This window comes from Rhinopithecus roxellana, chromosome 7 (assembly GCF_007565055.1).
Source record: "Rhinopithecus roxellana isolate Shanxi Qingling chromosome 7, ASM756505v1, whole genome shotgun sequence".
Classification (NCBI taxonomy): domain Eukaryota; kingdom Metazoa; phylum Chordata; class Mammalia; order Primates; family Cercopithecidae; genus Rhinopithecus; species Rhinopithecus roxellana.
The window spans coordinates 121,626,313-121,644,291 of record NC_044555.1 but is presented as its reverse complement, the minus strand read 5'-3'; the positions used below and the strand labels follow the sequence as shown (position 1 = coordinate 121,644,291).

Below are 17,979 nucleotides of genomic sequence, written 5' to 3'. Positions count from 1 at the left end.
TAGACGCTTGATTTTATCTCTGACGATCCCGGACTTGTTGGCGTAGAAACAGCACTTTTCCTGAGAGCTAAGCAGATACCTCCCTGTTCGGCAGTTAATAAATCTAGGCCTCTCCTATTTTGGAGCACTACTTCTGCCAGGTAATCTACTTGATCTTGTAGATCCTGTATAGTACTTGACATGGCCTGCATATCTGAGATCAATTGGCGAGACAATTTGGTGTATTGAGTAACAGAGACCCCTAGGCTTGAAGCCCCAGTTGTTATGGCAGTAGTGATGCCTAGTCCTACAAGTAAGGGGATAAATTGTATTGCCCTTATGGCTCTTCCCAAAAAGTGATCTATAGCTGGAATAGGTACAGGTTCATCTCCAGGGATAATGTCTATATCTGGCAGAAGAGTGGCTAGGATACAAAGTCCTGTCCAGTTTGTGGGCAAATATGTATATGCTCTATTGTTGCCGCATATAAAAACTGAACTGTTTGGGGCACACAGCGAATGAGAAACATTAGTGATAATAGAGCAATTAGTAAACTCAGCTATGCCTACGTCAATGTCGTAGGAATTGTTGAGAAGTGGAGAGTAGATGCAAGAGGAGTTAGAGAATTCGAGGGGCTGTACTCGAAGGGGAGGAATGATGGCGCGGGAAGTATTGGGTGTATAACTTGAGTCATTAATGGGTATGGCAAGAGGAACAGGATCTCCCAATGGTAAGCACAGCCAGCAATCATTGGCTAGACCAGAGTTGGAATTATTGAGCAGACTATGTGTAACAGTGAGGAGGTCAAAAGTCTGGGCATCAATTTTTTCTCTCCCTCGAGTTTTGGGCAAGGCCAAGGGGTGGTAGTAAATTTCCGGGTACAAGGACCTTTGCAACTCCTCAAGTTTTTTGTGTACCATAATTTCTCGGGCCTTGTCTTGTGGTCCTCCTCCATCAGAGATATGAAGAGGGGGGCGAATATTCCAGCAGACAGGCTGTCCTACCGTTCCAGTACAGCCAGCTGATATAAGGTTGTTGGTATTTCCTAACACTGTAGGGACATTGCTGGCTCCTATAGTAGGGGTTCTAGATCTTGTTAAGATAGCAGTATAGTATGTTTTACCACCAGAGGTACATTTTTGATAAGCGGTGAAACAGGAGCTGTGTATAGAGTCCCAAAATGTGGTACAAGGGCAGGTTATGTTATCCCCTCCACTAGATATTCTTGGGGTTAATACACACCTCCACTTAAGGGAATTAGACGGCAGGTATGCTGTGTGAGAGGAGCAAGATACAGTTGTGATATAACGATTAGATGGGCTGGTGAAATATCCCCCAGCACAATCACAAGGCTTACTATGCCATTGTTGTAATATCGTAAGAGCTTCACGTGGATCACCGAAACCAGCATGAGCCTGGAATGCCTTGTAAGTCAGCACGAGGGTCCAGAGGAATCTGTAATTGGAGTTCATCTCTGCAATAGAAGAGAAGAGTATTCTCAGTGAGAAAATTACTCCCTGGATTGACTATTGTTAGGTACCTGTCTTACCAGTCGTTCTGGTAGCCATCTGGCTGCATCATGAATTTGGGAAAAAACACAAACTGAGCCTCTTCCCCAGATTAACACTGGGTCAGGACCATGCCATGTGTTGTCTAATGTGTCTCTCCACTTGACCATGGCAAATTGTTTTTTGGAGTCAGAATGCCAAAATCGATCAGCTGCTGATTTGTTTAGATCGTCTAGATTTAAAAAATTCAAAATAAAGAGTGTGTGATTAAGAATATTTCTAGGGGTGCCCTTAGTAGGGTACCATTCCCCCCTTTTTTATCTTTTCAATGGTAGTTTTTAAGGATAGGTGAGCTCTTTCAACTATTCCTTGTCCTTGAGGATTATATGGAATACCGGTAGTATGTTTTATTTGTAATTTAAGACAAAAGTCTTGGAAAGCTTTAGATGTATAGCCAGGACCATTATCTGTCTTTAGTTGTTTAGGCCTCCCAATTACAGAAAAACAGTGTAATAAATGAGATATTACATGTTTGGTAGCTTCACCTGTTTGTAGGGTGGCTAGTATAAATCCACTAAATGTATCTATACATACGTGAATATATTTTAAATTACCAAATTCTGAATAATGGGTGACATCCATTTGCCAGATCATATTGGGAACTAGCCCTCTTGGGTTCACTCCTAAGTGAGGGACTGGTAGGTAGGTTATACATGTCTGGCATTGTTTAACTATTTGTCTAGCTTGTTCCCTAGTTATTTTAAACATTAATCTTAGAGTTCGAGCATTAAGGTGGTGTAAGGCGTGAGCAGTCTGTGCTTGATTTAGGTTTGTATTCGTAGTTATAGCTACAGTCTTGGTTGCCAAGTCAGCCATTTGGTTGCCTTGGGATAGAGGTCCTGGTAATCCTGAATGAGCTCTAATATGTCCAAGGAAAAAAGGTGTTGATCTGTTATGTATTAATTGTTGGCATTGTAAAAATAACTTGGCTGTGTCCGACACATGTTTGATTTGTGCTACGGTCTCAAGTAAAGGTATTGAGTGAGCTAAGTATGCACTGTCAGTATAAATATTGAGGGCCTGATTAGGGAAGGCTGCCAGCACTGCAATTAGGGCCTGCAATTCTACTAGCTGAGCTGAAGTATGGCTGGCTTTGAATTTAACAACAGTGTTTGCAAAGGTATATGCAGCAGTTCCTGTGGATGACCCATCAGTGAATATTAATAAGGCATTGTCTAAAGGTGTTTTACTGATGACATGAGGAAAGACAAAAGCATGTAGTTTACAAAATTGGATAAGCTTATTTGGCGGGTAATGGTTATCTAAGTTACCAGCATAAGAGGCACAAGCAATCGGCCACGTTTCAGGGTTTTGCATTAGCCAATGGATTTGTGGCTTAGAATAAGGTTGTATGATCATAGAGGGTTCAATTCCAAAATATTTTTTGCTATTGTCTCTCCCTAGAATAATTAAATCTGCTATGGCATCATAATAGGGGAGTAATACCTTTTTGGGTGATGAAGGCAAGTGGACCCACATAATAGGGTTTTTTTGCCAGAATAAACCAGTAGGTGTTAGTGTTGTGTTAAATATTAAAAGGGTTAATGGCTGTGAATAGTCTATGTTAGTAACGAATTGCTCAGCAATGGCCGCCTCTACTTTATTAAGTGATAAAAGAGCTTCTTTTGATAACGACCTAAGGGACTTAGGGTTGGGGTCACCTCTCAGGGTGTTGAATAAAGGTTTTAAGTCTCCCATGGTGAGTTTTAAGTATGGCCGGAGCCAATTTATGTCTCCAAGGAGCTTTTGGAAATCATTGAGGGTTTGTAACTTATCTTTACGGAAAACTGCCTTTTGATTAGTAATTTTAGGTCCATTTATTTGAGAACCTAAATATGTATAAGGGTCTTGTAGTTGTATTTTTTCTGGAGCTATTTGTAACCCCGCTGTGGTTAGTTCTTGTCTGAGTTGCGCAAAACACTGTAAAACTTGTTCTCCCATTTTTCCTGCTATGAGGATATCATCCATGTAATGTATAATGTATATTTGTTTCCATGTCTCTCTAACTGAGTGTATGGCTGTAGCCACATATTTTTGACACAAGGTGGGACTGTTGACCATACCTTGAGGTAACACTTTCCATTGGTATCGCTTCATTGGTTCTTTAAAATTTATAGATGGTAAGCTAAATCGGTCATTAATTCAATATAATAAATTTCTAATCAATCTCAAAACTAGTATTTGAGTACAATGATAGTGCTTCTTGCAATGATGTCACACATTTCCCATAAAGTGCTGTAATGTTTATTCTGCTGTATTGAAGAGTTCTTATAAACCACTCCTTTTCTCTCTAGATCCTTTCTCTCATGATCTCCATGCTTCCCCCATTTTCTTCCACTCTCTTTTCTGTCTCTTTCTCATTATCTCTTTTTAATTTTAATTTTTATGGGTACATAGTAGGCATATATAGTTATGGGGTGCATAAGATATTTTGGTACCAGCACGCAATGTGTAACACTAACATCATGGAAAATTGGGTCTCCATCCACTCAAGCATTATCTGTGTTACAAACAATCCAACTATACTATTTTAGTTATTTTAAAATGCACAGTTAAGTCATTATAGACTATAGTCACCCTGTTGTGTTATCAAATACTAGGTCTTATTTATTCTTTCTATTTTTGGTAACAATTAATTGTCCCCCAAAATTAGCTGGGTGTGGTGGCATGTGCCTGTAGTCCCAGCTACTCGGGAGGATTAGGCAGGAGAATTGCTTGAACCCAGGAGGCAGAGGTTGCAGTGAGCTGAGACCACGCCATTGCACTCCAGCCTGAGTGACAGAGCAAGACTCCATCTCAATAAATAAATAAATAAATAAATAAATAAATAAATAAATAAGGCAAAGTGAGTTTACTAACACACCTGAAAATTAGCATTAAGATAAATTTGCTTCAAAATGAGCTTTTCTATTATCAATAACAGTTTAGGGATTTTTTTTAAAAAGCTTTTAATGATTGTGTATGGTCACCCCATTAAATGTCAAGGGAGGTTAAACTCATGCTTTTAAGAATACTTTGCAGATATGGCACCTGGTAAACACAAAACTATGATGAAAAATTAAGTTTCCTTTTAAGAAGCAGCTAGTTGTTGTAAGGGCAGAAGGTCTCCTGGGAGTCAGAGTAGGCATGCCACCTCCTTAAGCTTCTGAAGCAACAGCTTACTGATTAAAATTTCCCAAACACACACTGGATATACAGACACACCCACACAGGCATAAAGGAGTCAATAGTGTCTATCAAGAAGATAAGCTGTGGCTCTCAAGGGAATAATCAGTTGGTAGGATTTATGGCACTCCTGCATTCTGTAAAGAAGTCCTGACATTGGTCTGGTTAAGAAAGGTGTGGGAATTACAAAGATCTCAGCAGTTCCATGTGAGCACTGTGCTTGGAAAATGTGGGTCTAGTGTTAATGATCATTCAGGGGAGAGAAGAAGAAAGACACTGTTGATTTTGTTATTTTTGCTGGTATATGAATGAAATTTGCTTCTTCTTTTGATGAGTTAGGTTTGTGAACAAACTGATTAGGTATGCAAAACAAGGGACACAAACTGGGTGTAGGTCTAAACATGTAATATGCTAACTCTGCATTCAGTATGAAGAATTTTTTTTAAATTTTATATGTAAGAATGTATTTTTGTATGTTTCCTGTACGCCATACTGATGTACGTATGATTTTAGATTTATACAAATTTAAGTTATTTCCTCTAATAACTTTTCTTGTAATACACACACACACACACACACACACACACACACACACACACACACGAAATGCCTTAGGCTCAAATATAATTTTTATGCCAAAGAGATATATTTTGGGGTGATATATTTTGGTTTTCTTCACTAGAGTGGAAAAAACATAATACATTAAAAGAGAATACTAAACATGATTTTATGCCAATGAATTAGATAAAATAGACTATTTTCTTTAAAAATTTCATAACTGACAATATAAAACAGAAAAGTGAATACAATTATAAACAATAAAGACCTGAATCAGTAGTTCACAATCACACATATACACACATACAAATATGCACATACACATATGCACACATTGGGCCCAGATTATTCTATAGGTAAGATCTGGAAAATCCATGGCCTACATGTTTTCCTGTTTTATTGTAACATAATTTATAAACCATGAAATTCACCTTTTAAAGTATGAAAGTCAATATTTTTATACTCGCAAGGTTTTGCAACCACCACTTCTATTTAATTTCAGAATATTTTTATCACTCTAAAATAACTTCATATTTGTTAGCACTCACTCTCCATTCTCCTCTACCCTCAGTCCCTATCAACCACTAATCTGTTTTCTGTCTCTGTGGATTTTCCTATCCTGGATATTTCATAAGAATGGAACCACATAATATGTGAGTTTTGTTACTTACTTCTTTCAGTTAATGTTTTTAAAGTTTATTCACATGGTAGACTGCATCAGTACTCCATTTCTTTTAATGGCTGAATAATATTCCACTTTATGTATAGACCACATTGTATTTAGAAGTTCATCAGCTAATGGACATTTGAGTTGTTTTCATTTAATGGTTAATGTTTTCATTTAATGGCTGTTATGAAGTACAAACTTTCATGCACACATATATTTTTTATTGTCTTGTATATCTATGTGGGAATGAGATTGTTTGGTTCCTATAAAAATTGCCAATTTGTTTAACAAAGTGGTCATACCATTTTACCGGCTCACCAGCAATGTGTGAGAATTTCAATTTCTCCAAATCCTCACCAACACTTTTTATTATTTGTCTGCTTGTTTATAGCTATTCTAGTGGATGTGAACCAGTATCTCACTGAAGTTTTGATTTGCATTTTTCTGATGCCTAATGATGTTGAGCATCTTTTCATGGGCATGTTGGCCATTTGTATATCTTCTTTGGAGAAATGTATCTTCAACTCATTTGTGCATTTTTAAATTGGGTCATCTGTCTTTTTATTGTTGAGCTGTAACGATTATTTTTATATTCTTGATATTAGACCCTTATTATATATATGCTTTATATGCTGTTTAATATACATTTTGCATACATTTTTCCATTTTGTGAGTTTTTTTCACAAAATATATAGAGATAGTGTCCTTTGGAGCACAAAAGTTTTTTTTTTGTTTTGATAAGGTCCAATGCTTCTATTTTTATTTTTTTTTTGGTCTTCACTTTTGCCTCCATATTTAAGAAACCAATGCCAAATTCAAGGCCATAAACAGTTAACCATTTCTATCTATTAATTTTATTTTTAGCTCTTAAATTTATGTTTTAACCTATTTTGAGTTAAATTTTACATATGGAATGAGGGAAAAGAAGAATTTGTATTTTGCAAGTGGCTACTTAGTTGCCCTATTGCCATTTGTTGTAAAGACTATTTTTTTTTCTCCATTAAATGGTCTTGGCACATTTATTAAAACACAATTGGCCATAGATGTATGAGATTCTCTGGATTCTTAATTCTGTTCTATTGATCTATATATCTATACTAATGCCAGTACCATAGTGTTTTTATCTTTGTAATTTTGTAGAAAGTTTTGAAATCAGGAAGTGTGAGTCCTCCAAATTAGTACTTTTTCAAAATTGTTTTGGCTATTTTTGTTCCCTTGCACTTCCATGCAGATTTTAGGCTCAGCTTTTCCATATTGTGATTGATTTATAGATCAATTTGGCTAACACTGTAAACAAAAACAAATCTTCCAATCCCAGAACATGGATGACTTCCTCATTTATGTAGGTCTTCAACTATCTTTAGTGATGATTTGTAGTTTTCGGTGTTCAAGTCTTGCAATTATTTTGTTACATTTCATTCTAATTACTTTATCCCTTTGATATCATTAGAAAAAGAATTGTATTGTTAATGTCATTTTCACTGTTTTCATTGGCCACGTATAAAAATAGCATTGAGTTTTACACATTGATCTTGTATCCTGCAACATTGATACATTTATTTACTAGCTCTAATAGCTTTTTGTTGCTGTTGTTGATCCCTTAAGATTTTCTAAATATAAGACAATGTCATCTGCATATAGAGATAATTTTACTTCCTGCTTGGCAATATGGATGGATTTTAGTTCTCTTTCTCGCCTGATCGCCCTAGATAAATTATCCATTACAATGATGAATAGCTGTGCTAAAAAATGATATTTTGCTTTATTCCTTGTCATAGGAATACATTCTATTCTGTTCTATTAATGCAGTGTATTATATTAATTGTTTTTTGTTTTTTGGCTGTTTAAACAACCTTACATTCCTTGGATATATCTCCTTTGGTCAAAAGGTACACTCTTTTTTAAAAATGTTGTTAGGTATAAGTTGCTAGTTAAGTGATTCAGAACATGCCATCCCAAAATACACCACTTGGGCATATTGATTATTTTGAGCTGAAGGCACTTGAGAAATAGCAAGTGCAGGAAGGGCTCTCTGACCTCTCATTTGTTTGTTTGTTTGTTTGTTTGTTTTTTTGGAGGTGGAGTCTTTCTCTATTACCCAGGCTGGAGTATAGTGGCGCTGTCTCCACTCACTGGCTCACTGCAACCTCTGCCTCCCAGATTCAAGCGATTCTCCTGCCTCAGCCTCCCGAGTAGCTGGGACTACAGGTGCATGCCACCACATCCTGCTAATTTTTCTTATTTTAGTAGAGATGGGGTTTCACCGTTTTGCTAACGCTGGTCTCGAACTCCTGAGCTCAGGCAGTCTCCCCACCTCAGCCTCCCAAAGTGCTAGGATTACAGGCATCAGCCACTGCGCCTGGCCTCTGACCTCCCATTTCTACTTAAAAGCAGTTCATACCATTTCTCTTGAGAAAGGCGCCCTCCCTGTACCAGGAAGAGAACATTCTTATCCCCAGATACTTGGAGTCAACACCAGAATAGACCTGTACAAACAAACTTAATAAAACAACCTTTATATTCATTAGTTTCGGCCATATTTTCAGCCATTTTATACTTACTGTCTAACAATTACTACCCCTAGCCTAAGATCCCTTGTCTTGTCACATCCCCAAAATGTATCATTCTCTGTATAAAAATATAGATAAGCTTTTGTGCCTAATCGTTTCTTCTACTCTTCATTTCCTTTCTGAGGACTCCCATGTAACTGTAAAAAAATATTAAATAAATTTGCATGTTTTTCTCCTGTTAATCTGTCTTATGTTCATTTAATTCTTATGCCAGCCATGGAACCTAAGAGTGTATAATGAGTTTTCCACCCCAAACTATTATTAGTAAACAATTTTGTGTCTTTATGAGAGATATTGTTGTCTAGTTTTTCTCTTTTTGTGATGTCTTTGTCTAGTTTTGCCATCAGATAATAAGGGTCCCATAGAATAATTTGGAAAGAGCTCCCTCCTTTTCTTTCTTTCTTTCTTTCTTTTTTTTTTTTTTTGAAGAGTCACAGATTTGTTTTGGAGTTTCATAAAGAAGCAAAGGTTTATTTTAAATATCAAGGACAGTGCCCGGTGCATAATTGAGCAGCCTTGTCCCAAACACAGTAATTAACCCAAGATAATTTATGAAGTCAGTGAAACAATATTTACATTTTCTTTATAATAGAAACCTATAATGATAATGTGTCTGGCTCTTGCACTGAACATTAAAGTTTTCAGTGCATGCTTACATCTAGTGTCTTATTTTTATCTTCATATATTCATCTTAGGAAAAGTAGAGCAGTTTCTAATTTTGTTGTATTATTTTTTACTTTTTTACTGTGACCTTTCTAGAGGGTCCTTGCCCTAAATCCAAGACTGGCTCTTCAATTTTGCCTTACCCTGTGTCTTATATCTGGGCCCAAATGATGTTAAGTAATGGAAGGAGATGTATAAATCATAATACTGGAGAATCAGACAGCAAGCGTTCAGCAACAAAGAGATATGTTGTGATGTAGTGTCAGTGACTAAAAAGCAAGGAAATGAAAGGAGGGAAAAAAAGAAGTAAAGCTTTATAACCTGTTTTATTAGACTAGCGTTATGTCAATGCCAAACCAAACAAGTAAAACTTGTGAAGGAAAAATCATAGGTCACTTCATTTTGGAATATAAATAAGTTTAAAACCCTTAGTAAAATAATAACAAAATTAATCAAGCAATTAAGATATATGAACAAATTGGATTCTTCTGAAATGTCAAGGATGTTTTCACATTAATGACCTACTTCCATAATTAACCACATTTACAGGTTAAAGGAGTAAGAGAAATTGACAAAAAATTCAAAATCCATTTATAATTTTAACACAAAGGCATAGCAAATAAAGAAAATAATGAGAATATCCTTAAGCTGATAGAGTATATCTTCTAGGGGATATTGAATGAATTTCCCTTTAAAGCAAAACAAGAAAATCATCTTGTCTATCATTTTTCTATGTAACACTGAACTAAAAAATCTTCGTTGGTGAAGCAAGATAATTTTTTTTAAAGAGAAAGAAGGGATACATTTAAGGATTGGAGAAAAAAAACTACCATTCCTTGCAGATTAAGTAGTCATCTAGATTAAGAAAAAGTTCAAGAGACTTAAAGGCTATTTGAAATGTTCAGGGAGCATAAGAAATTGATGAATACAATTATTAAAATATAAAACTCATCTGAGTTTCTAGGCGCCAAAAATAAACAATAAAGTTTCCTTTTATAATAGAAACCAAAAATACCTGGTACCAGGGAATAAAACTTAAAAATTGAGCAAACTATTTTGGGATAAATTATAAACATATAGTAAACAATATAATGTAAAACTTAATGGAGTGATACACTATTTACTTGGAAGGAAAGACAACATGACATATATGACAATAATATTTTATATCAATGCAGTTCTCCTCACAATTGTAAAAAAAAATTTGAAAACTGACAAACATAAAAATTTACTTATAGATCCAAAAATATCTGTAGATATATAAAAATTAAGAATGGACAGCATAATTTTGAAAAAAGGGAGGTATATCTTATAATACTCAAAGCTATTATAAATATTTTATAAGGAATATGTTATTATCACAGGGATGTACATTTTCCAGTGGACATAATATGAGCTTGTACATATACAGAAACCTGATATATAAAAGTAAAGGATATTAAAATAAGTACAGAACAATACAAATCTTTCAATAAATGATACAGGGACAGTGAATTACATATATAAAAATATTTCTATTCATTTTATATCTTCCACTAGGAAAAATATAAATCTCAGATTTAGTAAAGATTTAAATATAAAAAGCAAAATTGCAAAACTTTTAAAGAAAGTTGAGATAGCACCTTTCACTTCAAGATGGAAATAGATTTTTATATATAACACACACAAAAGACTTACATCTATTAAAAATGAGTAATACATTAGCTATTTTAAGCCCTTTTATACAACAAAATTAAGCCCTTCTGTACAGCAAATGAACTATAAAGAATATTAGAAAAACATCTTTCATATCAGAAGAATTATTTGCAATACATCTATCTGACAAAGGGTTAGTATCTAGAATAATTTTAAACATCACAAAAACATAAGAATCATAAAAATTCAAAAGGAAAGACAAACGGGTGTGTAATTTACCAAAAGTGAAGAATTTGGGTGGCTAATATATATGTAAAGACATGCTGAAACACGTGAAAAATCAGAAAAACGTGTATTAAAAAATGAGACACATATATCAGATAAGAACATATAAAAACCTCACAATATCAGGTATTTGCAATGTTATGTAGATAATGAGATGCTTACACATCTTTGGTAGGTGTGTAAATATGCGCAAGTCCTTTGGAGAGTAAGGCAATAATAGCTAGTAATGAAAAAAATGGGCATACCTAGCAATTTCAATGCAAGTTATGCATTACAGAAGCTCCCATACATGTCCACATGGAGACATTTTCAGAGTAAAACTGCAGCACTTAAAAGTTTTTAAAAAGAAAGTATAATTTTAATCAAGAAAGTGGATCATGGTACACTTGTCAAATTGAGTACCATAAAACAAAAACCCACACATAGTTTTTAAAAGCATGTGGATAAATGTCATAAAGTTGAATAAAAATGTTAAATTGTTGAATTACAAGTGCAGAATGATTCTAATTACATAAAGTTTAAATAATGTTTTGGGATACATCAATATGTTATGAAAATACAAAAACATGCTTGAAAATCATGAATATCAAATTGAAATAGTGGTCACTTCTAGAAGGGGAGGAAGGAGAATGTGATTTTGGGGGTATATGCTTACATACTCCAAAGATTTGTTTATGAAAAGCAAGGATCAGAAACAAAGATGGCAAAAAAATTGTCATGACAAAACTGGTTGTAATATATCTAAGTAGGTTTTATATTATACTTTAAGATTTTCTGTATATTCATAACAGTTGATTTTGGGGATAGTGACTCAAAGATAGGCTCTATCTGGGATGAATGAGTGGTGTTCTTGTGACATTAGGCGAGATACAGAATAAGTGAAGTAGAGCAGGTTTTGGAAGCAAGATGATGAATTTAATCTTAGTCATGTTTGGTTTGAGGGCCTTGTAGAATGTAGGATGAGAATACCAAGCACTTAAGTTGAAGTAAGTCCTGAATATGGTGTCAGTGCAGCAACTGGGGCTAGAGATAGATCTTTGATATTCATAGCCTGTATGTCTCTGATGAAATCACATCCTTTTATTCAAAAGGAAGGACAAAAGGATGGGGATACTGCATAGAATTAGGCAGTCAGTTTTTCTGAGAGCAGAGCTGTAGGAAAATTACTTTTTGAGCAATGAATAGGGAAAGTAGGTCCACAAAAAGCAGGAAGGAATAACTTTCAAAATTATTAGGAGGACTCAGAGACAGTTGTTTTGCAGGAGTCAGTGGAGCAGAGAGTGTTAAAAACGAGTGATCAACTCTTAACTAGCAGAGATGGCCAGGCCAATTAAAACTAAGAAGTACTTTCTTTGTGTGAGAGGCGAATTGGCATCAATTAGTGTTTGTGTAAATATCATCTGTTGCAAATCAAAGTAATTTGGGAAAGTTATGTGTCACTCTGTACTGCTTAGCTACAAACTTTTCAGAGTTACAATGATCTGATGTTTTAAAACGCTGCTAAAATATATGAGCCATTATCATTAAATAAGTTTAAATAATTTATTTTTAACTATCTTTGAGACTTTTTCGGTCACGTTATTTCACATTCTGAGAAGCATTTGAGTCCATTTAATTACCATTCCATTGGTAATCACATAAGACAAAGTTACTGTTATTTCTTGCCTAGACAGCAATTAATGGGCACTCAATGCATCTTCCTGCATTAACCATTGACTCTTCTCTAATTCATCTCCCACACTGGAGAAGAATGATGCTGATGCCTGGAATGTGTGCCCCTCTCCCACTTCCAGTTATATTTTATATGTTATTTCAATTTGAGCTTGAATGTCACCTTTTCAAGGAAGCCCTCCTTAATCACTAGATATATTCCATATTTTCATAGCATCCCACACCTTTCTTTTCAATTTTGAGATAAATGTAGATCCATATTCCATTGTAAGAAATAATACAGAGTGTACCTATACTGGATTTCTCCCAATCCTAGCATCTTGCAAAACTATAGCACCACAGCACAATCAGGATGTTCACATTGACACAGTCAAGATGGATCAAGTATTAGTCTGTTCTCACACTGCAAATAAGACATACCTGAAACTGGGTAATTTATAAAGAAAAGAGATTTAATTGACTCACAGTTCCACATGGCTGGGGAGGACTCACAATCATAGTGGAAGCTGAATGAGAGCAAATTCTTGTCTTACATGGTGGCAAGCAAAAGAGCTTGTGTAAGGGAACTACCCTTTATAAAACCATGAGATCTCATGAGACTTATTCACCATCATGAGAACATGAGCATGGGGAAGACCTGCCCCGATGTTTCAATTATCTCCCACCAGTCACTTCCATGACAGGTGGGAATTATCAGAGCTGCAATACAAGATGACATTTGGGTGGGGACACAGCCAAACCGTATCAGATAACATTTCCATCACTACAAGGATATTTCTTTTTACCCTTTTATTTCCACACTCACTTCCTTTTGACCCTCCTCACCTCCCCAACCCCTGGCAGACTAATCAGTCTACATTTCCATAATTTTGTAATTTCTAAAAATGTTGCATAAATGGAACCCTAAAATATGTAAACTTTAGATATCTATTTTTTTCACTGAGCATAATTCCCTGGAGGTTCATCTGATCAGTTATGCATATCCATAATTTTTCCTTCTTATTTCTCAGTAGTGTTTGAAGCCTTACAGCATTGTACAAAGTTTATAATCATTCTTTAGTGTGATTATTTGCTTAATGTTTGTGTCTCTAACTAGACTGAATACTCCATTAAGGCAGGTATAATTTCTCTTAGACGTATCCTTGTGTCTCCATCACTTAGTACACTATAGTAATTTGTTAAATACTGAATGATGAAAGGATTTATTGAGATTACTAGTAGATGCCTCAGAGTACATGAAACCAGAATTAGGTGTTACTGCTATGTAATGACTTCTACATTGTGTATATTTTGCTAATATATAAATGTATTTATTGAATAATTATTTACTATATATCAGGTATTGTTCCAAGTACTGGAAATACAACAGCAACAAACAAAAACAACCAAAAAGTTCCCTGCCCTCTGGAACTCACATTCTAGTCTAGGGAGCTAAATAATCTTAAACATAAATTATATTATGTATTTAAATATTGATTATCGATCCCCCTTCCATGTAGACAAAGCATGGGAAGGAGACAGAAAGTGAAGGAATGATCGTTATGGATAGTCAGGATGACCTCACTGAGAAGGTAACATTTGACCAAAGGTTATAGAAAGTGAGGAGATAAATCATTTGGGTATCTGGGAGAAAAGCATCTAACCAGAAGGAACAGAAAGTGAGGGGTCTTCTTAGAGTGACTGAGTAAGAAGTACTAGAATATCACTGAGCTGAATGACTGAGGGGAAAGTAGCAGGAGATGAGGTCAAAGAAGTAATAAAGAGCTTAGACCTGGGCTGCCCAATATTGTAGCCACTGGCCACAGGTGGTTGCTGAATATTTGAAATGCGATCTGATTTTAAAATGACCAAAAGATCAAAAGAGACATTTCCCAAAAGAAGATGTATAAATGTTAAACAGACATATGAAAAGGTGCTTAACATCATTGATCAGCAGAGAAATGCAAATAAAAACTCCAATGAGATATCATCTCTCCCTAGTTAAAATGGTTTATCTCCAAAAGACAGGCAATAACAAATGCTGGCAAGGAGGTAGAGAAAAGGGAACTCTTGTACACTGTTGGTGGGAATGTAAATTAGTACAACCACTATGGAGAACAGTTTGGAGTTTCCTCAAAAAACTAAAAATAGAGCTGCCATACATCTAGCAATCCCACTATTGAGTATATACCCAAATAAAGGAAACGTAGAGACGAGTATAACAAAGTGACATCTACACTGTCATGCTTGTTGCAGCTTTGTTCACAATAGTCAAGATTTGGAAGCAAACTAAGTGTTCATCAGCAGATGAATGGGTGAAGAAAATGTGGTACATATTTAAATACACATCAGAATTTGAAGACTTAGTATGAAAAGCAGAATGTAAAATATTTCATTATTAATATTTTTATATCGGTTATATGATAAGGTAATGTTTTGTGTATATTGTATTAAATTTATCAAAAATTATATTGCCCATTTTTTAAATTTTAGATATTTTTATGTCTCCAAATTTGTTATTTATCAGGAGTGACTGAAATAAAAAATACAATTGAGTCCCATCATCATTATGGAAATGGCTTTAAGAGAAAACTGGTCAGATGAATATTATTGCTTCCCATTTTCAACCAGTAAATAGTTGCCACTGAGAAACTGACAGCCAGGAGTCTGTCAAGAATGCTCAAGATATGTTATATAATACAACATGCCTGTTCACAGGGGGAAAAATCCTAGGAAATAACTTATGTGTACTTTTTGATTTCATCATACAAGACAAACACAAAAGCACCACCCATGCCTCTGAGAACATTGGACCATGCACCCTTGAAAAAAGCTTTGCCTCCTTCATCACGAGCTATCTTCCTCCAGCAGTCAAGCGTGCCTGTGTACATGATGTCAGTTCCTTTGCGCCCTGACTGCATCATCATGCGGCGGCGAACAGTATCAAATGGATAGGAAGTCAACCCAGCAACAGCAGTGACAGTCTGTGCGATCATCCAGCTGATGACGATGTGAGTGTTCTTGGGATCCGGAAGCATTCCCTTTGCAGTGTCATAGATACCGAAGTAGGCGGCTCGGTAGATGATAATACCCTGCACAGACACGTTAAAGCCTTGGTACAGGCCCTTAATCACATCAGATTTGTAGATCTTAACCAGGCAGTCACCGAGGCCTCGGAATTCCCTTTCAGCTCCAGCTTTACCCACATCAGCTGCTAGACGGGTACGGGCAAAATCAAGAGGGTACACAAAACACAGGGATGTGGCCCCTGCGGCACCACCCGATGCCAGATTCCCTGCAAAGTAGCGCCAAAACTGGGTCCTCTTGTCCACACCACCCAGGAAGATCTGCTTGTGTTTATCTTTGAAGGCGAAGTTAAGAGCCTGGGTGGGGAAGTATCTGATGACATTGGCCAGGTTACCGCGCCAGAAGGACAGAACTCCCTGCTCCTTGGGAATACGGACCACGCAGTCTATAATGCCTTTGTATTGCTTATCTGCAGTGATCTGCTTGCTGGCATGCTGCACCTGCAGCAGCAGCTTGACCCGCTCGATGGGCGCTACCGCCGTCTTGGAGATGGCTGCGGCCACTCCACCTGCCAGGAAGTCCTTGGCGAAGGACACAGCGGCATCTGTCATGTTGAAAGGAAAGAAGAGGCAGGCTGCTGCGTGACGGGACTGGGCCGGGAACCGGCTTTGACTCTGGCGCTGCTTGCCCATTTTTTTAACTTCTTTTTTTTTTTTTTTTTTTTTTTGAGACAGGGTCTCACTCTGTTGCCCAGGCTGGAGTACAGTGGCACAATGTTGACTCAACTGCAAGCTTTCCCTCTGGCAATCAAACAATCCTCCCACTTCAGCCTACCAAGTAGCCAGGACTACAGGCATGCACCAACATGTCTGGGTAATTCTTGTATTTTCTGTAGAGACCATTTTTGCCATGCTGCCCAGGCTAGTCTCAAACTCCTGTACTCAAACGATCTGCCTTGGCCTTTCAAAGTGTTGGGATTACAGGCATCAGCCACCGCACCAAGTCTTTTTTGTTTATTTAATGTGGCTATTTGAACATCCGAAATTACATAATTTCTCATATTAGGTTTATTTGGGAGAATGTATGACTATATCTTATAGCTCCTCATATTTGACTTTAAAAGATTTGTATTTTACTCTGAAGTTTGAGGCTGTTGAAAATTATTGAATAGAGGAATAGGTTGTTTAATTTGAGCTTTTCAAGAATTATCTGGGTTTATCTGTTGACAATAGACTATAAGGGTAAAGAAGAAGCTATAAGGGATACTAGTTATGAGGGCGTTTCCCCAATTCACACAAGAAATGATGGTGGTTTGGGTTGGTTTGGTAGTGGTGAATTTGATGGGAACTGGTTAGATTCTGAATGTATTTTGAAAATAAAACAAAAATATTTCATGACATATTGGATGTTGCTGAGTATGAGAAAAAGTCAAAGATAAAGTTTTTGGCCTGAGCAACCAGAATAATTGAATTACATCAGTGAAAGCAAGACAAGCTGCAAGTGGAACAGATTTGGAGAAGAATACCAAGAATCTGGATTTGAATGTATCAAGTTTGAGATGATTATTATTTATTAAAATTGACATCTTGCATAGGTAACTTGATATAGAAGTCTGGATTTGAAGAAAAAGACCTAGGAGGGAAATAAGCATTTTGTAGTAATTAGCGTATAGACGGTATGTGAAGATTTTTCAAATTGGATGTGTCCAACAAAAGAGTTAATGTAATTAAAGCAAATAAAGATCTAATAAATGAGCCTCAGAGCTTTCCAAATTTACGAAGTTATGGAAGAAAGAAAATCTTCAAAGAAAGTCCTCTTCTTCAAATATATTTTACTGTTAAAAAAAAAGTTTGCTTTTGTTATTGAACTTACTTTTGTGAAATCGTTAGGCATTCCCACTGCAGTTATTAAAGCATAAATTCTGCTTTCCTTTAATCCCTCTAGATTTCCTGTTTTTTAACTTTAATTTTAAGTTCAGGGGTACATGTGCAGGTTTGTTATATTGGTAAACTCGTTTCATGGGAGTTTGTTGTACAGATTATTTCATTACCCAGATATTAAGTCTAGTGCCCCTGAGTTATTTTTCCTGATCTGCTCCCTCCTCCCACCCTCCTCCCTCCAGTAGGCCCCAGTGTCTGTTATTCCCCTGTATATTTCTATGGGATCTCATCATTTAGCTCCCACTTATAAGTGAGTACATGCAGTATTTTGA

The 17,979-nt window shown here is 36.1% G+C and overlaps 1 pseudogene across 1 annotated transcript; it reads right to left on the bottom strand.

The window, feature by feature from the left end:
- Positions 1 to 15,232: 15,232 nt before the first annotated feature.
- On the bottom strand, positions 15,233 to 16,451 carry LOC115898759 (annotated as a pseudogene). Its single transcript, XR_004058437.1, has one exon. The product of XR_004058437.1 is annotated as an ADP/ATP translocase 2 pseudogene (transcript).
- Between the last annotated feature and the right edge of the window lie 1,528 nt (positions 16,452 to 17,979).